The sequence below is a fragment of the Oryctolagus cuniculus genome, chromosome 16, assembly GCF_051225735.1.
Source record: "Oryctolagus cuniculus isolate XC-2025 breed Fujian yellow rabbit chromosome 16, ASM5122573v1, whole genome shotgun sequence".
Taxonomy (NCBI): Eukaryota; Metazoa; Chordata; class Mammalia; order Lagomorpha; family Leporidae; genus Oryctolagus; species Oryctolagus cuniculus.
The window spans coordinates 32,821,081-32,830,703 of NC_142882.1; the positions used below are offsets into that span (position 1 = coordinate 32,821,081).

At 38.0% G+C, this 9,623-nt stretch overlaps 1 pseudogene; it reads right to left on the minus strand.

Moving 5' to 3' along the window:
* Positions 1–3,848: 3,848 nt before the first annotated feature.
* LOC138848062 (U6 spliceosomal RNA) lies at positions 3,849–3,916 on the minus strand (annotated as a pseudogene).
* Positions 3,917–9,623: the final 5,707 nt, after the last annotated feature.

A 9,623-nucleotide genomic window follows, 5' to 3' on the forward strand; every position in this document is an offset into this window, starting at 1 on the left:
CAGTCCCCAGATGGCTGCCACAGTTGGAGCTGTGCCCATCCAAAGCCAGGAGTCAGGTGCTTTCTCCTGGTCTCCCATCCGGGTGCAGGGCCCAAGCACTTGGGCCATCCTCTACTGCCTTCCCGGGCCATAGCAGAAAGCTGGACTGAAAGAGGAGCAACCAGGACTAGAACACTTTGCCCATAAGGGATACCAGCACCACAGGTGGAGAATTAACCAAGTGAGCCACGGCGCTGGCCCCCGATAAATTTACTCTTAACAAAATATCAAAATATCTTATTTAGTATAAAGTTAGTAGTGAAAAGAGACTACCTTGTTGAACACAGAAATTTGAGATTATATTTCTTGGTATTAATTTGCATCTTAAGGCTTATTGCCTAGTTTATTTCAATATTTCAATCTAATATTACTAATAATATCTTGTACTTAGTGGTTCACTGTGTGCCAGACAATATTCTTTTGATTTTTTAAAAGATTTATTTATTTATTTATTTGGAAGTCCGAGTTACACAGATAGTGAACAAGAGGAAGAGAGAGAGTTCCTCCATCTGCTTTTTCATTCCCCAGATGACCTAAAAGGTCAGAGATATGCCAATCTGAAACCAGGAGCCAGGACCTCTTCAGGGTCTCCCATGCAGATTCAGGGGCCCAAGGACTTGGGCCAACTTCCTACTGCTCTCCCAGGCTATAGCAGACAGCTGAATGGAAAATGGAGCAGCCTGGACTTGAACCGGCCTCCATATGGGATGCCCCCACTGCATGCAGTGGCTTTACTAGCTACACCACAGCACTGGCCTCAAGACAATGCTCTAAAATGATGCATTAATTATTCCCAAATATTGAAAAGTGGCATGGTACACATTTGAATGTGTTGTTTTGTACTAGTTGTAGAAAGAGTTTAAAATATATTTAGATTTAAAAATGTAAGCTTTGATCTAAAGGTTTACTTTCCCTTAAGGTGCCTGTTTGGAAACTGAGAGATCATTGAAGTCTCAAGATAGAGTACAACTGATCTTATCCAAGCCTCCTTTATCACATGAGGATGCTAAATGCCAAGCCCAGAGAAGTAAAGTGAATTGTTCAAGGTCACATAGGTAAGTTGTGGCAGGGATAATTCTGTATTAGCATTAGGTATCCTGATACATAGGCCACTGTTCTGTCAATTTTGTACTCCTTCTGGAGTTAAAGATTCTAAGTTGTGGAAAATTGAATTTGGAAATTTAGTGGTTGCTATGTTGTTATGGTGAAAAATTTCTGTGTATAGCTATGAGTTGCTTAAATTTTATTCAATATATTTTTCTAGTATGTTTGCTATTTATTTGAAATGTATAACAAATAGCTTCATCTATTTGCCAAAAGAATTTTTTAAAGATTTATTTATATTATTTGAAAGTCAGAATTACACAGAGAGAGAAGGAGAGGCAGAGAGAGTGGTCTTCCATTCACTGGTTCACTCCACAGTTGGCCTCCATGGCTGCAGCTGTGCTGACTGGAAGGCAGGAACCAGGAGCCTCTTCCTGGTCTCCTATGCAGTTGCAGGGGCCCAAGGACTTGTACCATTTTATAGTGTTTCCCAGGCCATAGCAGAGAGCTGGATAGGAAGTGGAGCAGCCAGGTCTTGAACTGATGCCCCTATGGAATACCAGCACTGCAGGTGGCAGCCTCACCCACTATGCCACAGTGCCAGCCCTTGCCAAAAGAATTTATAGAAGCTATTCCATATATACACTTAACAATTATTTAGTTACTTGACATGAACTATCCCTGCATATTTGAAAATTTTGAATGGTATCACTTGGGTTTTAAGAATGTTATATTTTAGGTCTCTTAATATTTTTAGTGATGATGTTTTAAAGGCCCTTCCTGTTTTATGAAAAATGATAAGGATTTTGTTTTACAATGGCCATAGTATTACTACTTAAAGCAATAGATTAAATAACACTTTTAAACAAAGTCATTTAATACTAAATTCTAACACACTGGTATATTTTAAAGTGAGAAACTGGATTTCTTTCAGATATTCTAAAGAAGAATGATAATCAAAATTGAAGACATCTACAGTTTTTAATCACTTGTTTTAAATATTGGTCATAATGGTCCAATTTTGAGTTTAATTTTAATTAGCTTTTAAATGATTCAATATGTTTTATAGAAAAAATTCGGAGAACATAATTATATACTCAACCTCCCTCCCTTCTTTTTCCTTCTTTGTCATTTTTTTTAGCTTATGAAATGACATTTTCAGTTTACATTACATTAAAAAGGGTTGTTGAATCAAGGGACAAGTTTAACAGGCAAAAAGCAAAAAGATCGTAATTTAGAGGGAATACAGACAATGGCTCTAAACAATATTTGAATATCACATCTAAACAATATTTGAATAAATTGATAAATATTTTAATTTCTCCTACTAAAATGCTCAAAGTCTTTAATTATTTATCAAATATTAGTGCAAAATTATGGATTTAAATGATCCCAAAAAGTGATGAATTTTTGTGTAATAAAGTCCAATTTTTGTCAAGGCTTTTTGACAGTCTCACAGAAAACTTATGTTTGTGAATGGGAAGAATAATACCAAAATATCCATACTACCAAAAGCAATTTGCAAATTCAATGCAATCCCAATCAACATACCAACGATGTTCTCAGAGCTAGAAAAAAATGATGCTAAAATTCACATAGAAACATGAGAGATGCTTAACATCTAAAGCAATATTATAAAGCAAAAAAAAGCTGGAGACATCACACCATATTTTAAGACATATTACAGGGGTCAGCACTATGACAAAGCAGGTAAAGTCACCGTCTGCAGTGCTGGCATCTCATATGGGTGCCAGTATGTTTCCCAGCTGCTCCACTTCTTATACCCCTCTCTGGTATAGCCTGAGAAAAAAGTAGAAAATGGCCAAAGTCTTTGGGCCCCTGCACCTGCATAGAGACCTGGAAGAAGCTCCTGACACTTGGATTCAGATCAACAGAGCTCCGGCCATTGTGGCCATTTGGGGAGTAAACCAGTGGATGGAAGACCTCTCTCTCTCTCTGCCTCTACCTCTCTGTAACTCTGCCTTTCAAATAAATATACTGCAAAAAAAAAAAAAAAAGAAGAAGTGTTAGCACTGATATAATAACAGACACATAGTTCAATGGAAAAGACTTGGTAGCATAGAAATAAACCCAAATTTCTACCAGCAACTCATATTTAACAAAGGAACTAAAATGAACTGGAGAAAGAAGAATCTCTTTCACAAGTGGTGCAGAGGAACTTGATTATCCATATGTAGAAGCCTGAAAAGAGACTCCAACATCTCTTACACTATGTGAAAGTGAACTCACAGTGAATTAAAATGTAATCATAAGACCCAAACCCAAGTAAACATAGGGAAACTCTAAATATTGTCAACACACAATAGCTTTTGGGTAAGATTCCAATAGCAATAGTCACAAAAATAAAAACAGAGACATTTGAGTATATCCAACTAAGATACTTCTTCACAACCAAGTAAACATCAGAGTGTAGATACAATGAACAGATGGCAGGAAAAATTAAAACTCTGAATGTTTACAGATTTCCAGAACATTTACATGAATTGGAAAAACTCCAAAAAATACAGTGAAGAAACAGGCAAGGATCTGAATAGACATTTCTCAGAAGAAATGTACATGGTCAAAACATGTGAATATGCCCGATGTCACTAGCCATTATGTAAATATAAATCAGAACACCATATCAGTCTCCAACACCTGTGGGAGAATACAACACTCAGGTGTTTGTGTGTGCAGCAAGTGGGTTTAGAGGACCCTGTTCACCTCTGGAGAGCAGAGCCTACAGGGAGGTAAAGAAACCTTACTGCGCAGGGGCATGCTAATCTTCTCTGTATCATTCCAATTTTAGTATATGTGCTGCCGAAGCGAGCACATGTGCTGCCGAAGTGAGAAAGAGATGAAAAGAATTTATCTCAGCTAGCCACTAATATTCAAGAAACAAGGTCTTCAGGAAAGCCAACTCAACTGACATTTTCATGTCATTGTTAAATAAAGGAAAAATTATCTAGGTTCAGCAATACGTAGTTTATAAGAGAAAGACTACAGAGTAATTTCCTTGGCATAGAAATAACTTTGTTTTTTTTTTTTTTTTTTTTTTTTTTAATCCATGAGGGCTTGCTATCACCACCACACACCCACATCCCATATACAAATGCCTGGCTTGAGTGGTAGCTTCTCTGCTTTGAGGCAAGTTTCTGCTAGTGTGCACCCTGGGAGGAGACGGAGGATGGCAGAAGTGCTTGGGTCCCTGCACCCAAATGGGACATCCAGAATGAATTCCCAGTTCCTGGTTGTGGCTTGGTCAAGCTTTGGCTATTGCAAGTGTCTGGGGAGTGAAGCAGTGGTTCCCTCTTCCTGTCACTCTGCCTTTCAAATCAATAACTGTTGTTGGTAATGACTAATAATGATATTCACTGATTGTCAAATTTTGAATCTATTAATTATAGACAATTTCTCTTTGTATTTTTAAACTTTCATAATGTTCTGTAGCCAATTTCATCACTAGAAATAAAAACTTTTCCTCAAAAAAAAAAAAAAAGAAACCTTACTGCTTTCCTAATGTGCTTATTAAGTTCTTGACCAGCGCCTGTTAGTCTTGCCACAAACTTTCTAGTCTTACTACTTTCCTTCTTCTTCTTCTTCTCTGTGACTTGTAAAATAGTATACATTCTATATACTGTGGATACTTTTGATTTATTTTATTCCTTCGGTCTCCTATGAAGTTCCTCCACAAAAGCACAGCCCTCAAAATATTCATTCATTTATGCAGTCTGCAGATTTCATGAGCTACTAAATTCCAAGTAGTATGTTAAAGGCAAGATCTGGGCCTAAGAGAAAAGTGGTCTAAATTCTGTGCCTAGAAGAGGATTTGGGACATAGTAGAACTTCAGTGAAGTGCTATGTGAATGACATGCACTCATTAAATGAGTAATCTAAAGCATACACTTCATTTAAGCAACACAGCAGCCCTACTCACCTCAGGTAGAGCAATTGAGAGGAATAATGTGAACAAAAATAAGACATCAATAAGTTGAATAATAACAGAGAAAAAACAAAATGAGATAGATGCCAACATTACTGAGCTATTTTTGAGGAATTAAATTGATAGAGGGGCTGGCATTGTGGCCAAGTGGGGAAAGCTGCAATCTGTGAGGCCAGCATAACATCTGAGTTCCACTTTGAGTTTAGGAATCTCCACTTCCAATTTAGCTCACTGCTAAACACCTGGGAAACCAGCAGAAGATGGACGAAGGACTCAGGTCCTTGCCACTCATATGGGAGACTTGGATGAAGCTCCTGACTCCAGCATGCCCCAGGCTCAACTGTTGAAACTCTCTGGGGTGTGAGCCAGCAGATGAAAGCTATCTATGTCTTTCCCTCTCTCTCTAAATCCACCTTTCAAATAATAAAGATTTAATAAACAAATTAACTGATTTCAAAATACACAAAAACATGAACAATACTATATCATTTTTATGCCAAACTGATAAAAAATAACAAATGCTAGAGAGCACATGGGAAAAGAAAACCACCATATATGGTAGGTGAAAACACAAGTTAGTACAGATGTTATGCAGAACAGTATGGTCATTCCTTAAAAAGGATAAAAATTGGGGCTGGCGCTGTTGTGCAGTGAGTTAAAGCCCTGGCCTGAAGGGCCAGCATCCCATTTGGGTGCCAGTTCTAGTTCCAGCTGCTCTTCTTCCAATACAGCTCTCTGCTATCTCCTGGGATAGCAGTAGAAGATGGCCCAAGTCCTTGGGCCCATGCACCCATGAGGGAGACCCAGAGGAAGCTCCTGTCTCCAGGTTTCAGAATGGCATAACTCTGGCCTTTGTAGTCATCTGTAGAGCGAACCAGCTAATGGAGGACCTCTCTGTGTCTCTACCTCTATTGTAACTCTTTCAAATAAATAACAAAAATTAAACTAAGATAAAAATTGACCTACCATGTGAGAGTTATCTTGCTCTTGGCTATATAGAATAAGGAAATTTTATTAGAAGGAAAGGAGGAGAGCATATCAAAGATACAGCAATTTTCCCATAACACAGCCACTATAACACAGTTCACTGCAGCCAGGATGTGAAACCAATCTAAGCTGTCCATCAGTGAAAAACAATGGACAGGGCAACCTCTTTTAGATACAAAAAAAGAACAAAATATTATTAAATTAATTGAAATAAGCCAGAAGCAGGAACACAAATGTCACCTGGTCCTTGTCACATGTGGAAGTGAAAGAAAATAATGGATCTGAACACAGAACTGTGATTACTAGAGGCTGAGAAGGGAAGCAGCTAGGGATAGAGGGGGATTGGATAATAGGTATCAAAAATCAAAGAGGCAGAAAGAACTTCTGGTGTTCCATAATATAATGAGATGACTACATTCAACCATATTAGGTTCTGTGTAAAGAACTGAAGGAGAGGAGCTGGTAGTCTCAAATCATGGAGAAGAATTAGAAACTGTAGTTGCTTGGGGGCCAGCATTGTGGCACAGTGGGCTAACACCCTGGCCTGAAGCACCAGCATCCCCTGTGGGTACCAGTTCTAGTCCTGGCTGCTCCTCTTCTGATCCAACTCTCTGCTATGGCCTGGGAAAGCAGTAGAAGATGGCCCAAGTCCTTGGGTCCCTGCACCCAAGTGGGAGATCTGGAAGAAGCTCCTGGTTCCTGGAATCAGATTGGCAGAGCTCCGGCCATTGTGGCCATCTGGGGAGTGAACCGGCAGAGGAAGACCTCTCTCTCTCTCTGCTGCTACTTCTCTCTGTAACTCTGTCTTTCAAATAAATAACTCTTTAAAAACTTAATAAAACTGTAGTTGCTTAGCTTGATCACTTTTTACTGCATAAATGTGTGCAAATATTGCACTACACCCTGTAATAATGCATGACTAGGACACATTAATCACAAATTATTTCAATGAAATTTTAAAAATTAGAAGCATTTCTTTATATTAACAATGAACTATTTGAAAATGAAATTAGAGAAACATTTCCATGCATAGCAGCATAAGAACTAGGAACCAATGTCTTCAATGTTATCAGTGATGAATCAGATTCACAGCCCCCAGCACTCAGTTTTTGCCATATACTTTACCATGGCAATTGTGGGCATATAGTAGTAAATCAATGGACAGGAATCCTTTGTCTCTAAATCTGCTAAATAAATAAACAAGGAATTCATCAAAGAAAAAGAGATATCAATTTGGATGCCAGGCACAAAAACACATGCACTTGAGCTATCCTCCAGTTTGTGATGCCAACAAATCTTTCAGACATGTTACATTTTCAGAGACTTTTCTGTAATCTTGCTAAGCTTTCTGGAAATCTGCCTTATAGCAAAGGGTTTCCCAATTCCATTACACTCATGATATTTCTTTTGTGTGATATATTAGTTTACCATCTAGAGATAATTTATGGTACAAAACTTTTCTATGCATGCATGTTTTCTCATTTGTGAGTCTATTCATGGGAATTGAAGACTGATTTATAACAGAAATACATTTTCCAAATTCATTGCATAGACTTTTGTTCCTTATGAATTCTCTGAAGTCTGTTGATGTCTAATTTCTGGCTAAAGGTTTTATTGTATTTACAGCATGCAAAGACTATCACCTTTTGTGAATTCTGTGTCTATACAAGCCTGAAATAAAGAAAATGTTTTTGCACAATCAGTATACGCCTAAGAAACCACCTGTGTCAATTCTCTGATGTACCATTGACTTCTGACTCTAATAATATTTATAAGCTTTCTCCTTTACATGAGTCTCTGTTGGATAGGATGTGATTTCCAGCAAAAGGTTTTGTCACAATACTTACATGAATTTTGGAGAAAAGCTCTTCCACATTCATTATATTGTTAAGGTCTCTCCCTTGTTCAAATTCCATGATGGATTATGAGGCATTACCTATGTGAAATGACTTTCTCACATTTATTTCATTCATTAGATATATATGTTGTGCATTCTGATATAAGGAGAGATTTGGGCAGAGCTTTCCAACACTCATTACACCCATAAGGTTTCTCTCCCACGTGAATTCCCTGTTGTCTTATGAGGTATGGCTTCTAATTAAAGGGATTTTACTTTCAAAGGAGTTTTTCCCTATATGAATTTGATGATGTACAATGAGGGCTGAATTATGGTAAAAGGCTCTGAGTCATTACATTCATAAAATTGCTCCCCATGAGAATTCTTTTATGTTTGATGAGGTCTGATTTGCACCACAAAGGCTATTCACATGTATTATATTCATGCATTTCTCCCCTTGGTGAATTCTCTAATATTTCATGAGATATAACTTGCACAAAAAGGTCAAGTAGAAAATTCCCTGTGTGGATACTCTGATATCTTATGAGTTATGAAGTACAGCAAAGAGGCTTTCCACCATCCTTCCATCCATAAAACCTACCTAAATTGAGCAACAAAGATATAGAAAACCTAAACACACACATAACCAGATGGAAATGATACCAGTAATAAAGACCATCACTACCAAGAAAACCCCAAAACTGGAAGGCTTCACTGCTGAATTCTAACAGACATTTAAAGCACTAACTGCAATTCTTCTCAAGTTATTCAAAACAATTGAGAGAGAGGCGATTCTCCCAAATTCTTTCTATGAAGCCAACATCACCTTCATTCCTAAACTTGAAAAAAGTGCAACAAAGAAAGTAATTATAGACCAATTTCCCTGATGAACATACATGCAAAGATCTGCAACAGAATTCTGGCCAATTGAATCCAACAATGCATCAGAAAGATCATCCACCCAGACCAAGTGGGATTTATCCTTGGTATGCAAGGATGGGACCAAAGGCTTTTCCACAGTCATTTCATTTATAAGCTTTCTCCATGGTGTGAAGGCTCTGATACTTTCTGAGGTTTGACTTCTCAGCAAAGGTTTTTCCACAGTCATTGCAATCGTAAGGTTTCCCCCAGTACAAATTGTCTGATGCTTTGTGAGCTTTGATTTCTCAGCAAAGGCTTTTCCACAATGATTGCATTCATAAGGTTTCTCCCCTCTGTGAATTCTCTGATGATTTATGAGGTTTGCCTTCTGGCCAAAGGATTTTCCATAGTAATTGCATTCATAAGGTTTCTCACCTGTGTGAATTCTCTGATGATTTATGAGGTTTGCCTTCTGGCCAAAGGATTTTCCACAGTCATTACATTCAAAAGGTTTCTCACCTGTGTGAATTCTCTGATGATTTATGAGGTGTTTCTTCTGGCCAAAGAACTTCCCACAGTCATTAGATTTGTAAGATTTCAACCCTGTGTGAATTCTCTGATGTCTAATGAGATCTGACTTCTGGTGAGTGGTTTCCACACAATCATTACACACATGAGGGTTTTCCACAATATGAGTGCTGTGATGGAGGGTATTTAATACTGAATGAATTCCCACAAGGTTTACATGCATAGGATTTCTTCCCTATATTTGGTCTATGATTCAGTCTAACATGTGATTGGTAAATGACAGGTTCCACAGTCCCAATATACTTATAAATGTTCTCTCTTTTCAGGTGAATACAATCAGAATTCCACAATCAGTCAGCTGGGAGGGGTGGATGAATCCGGAAA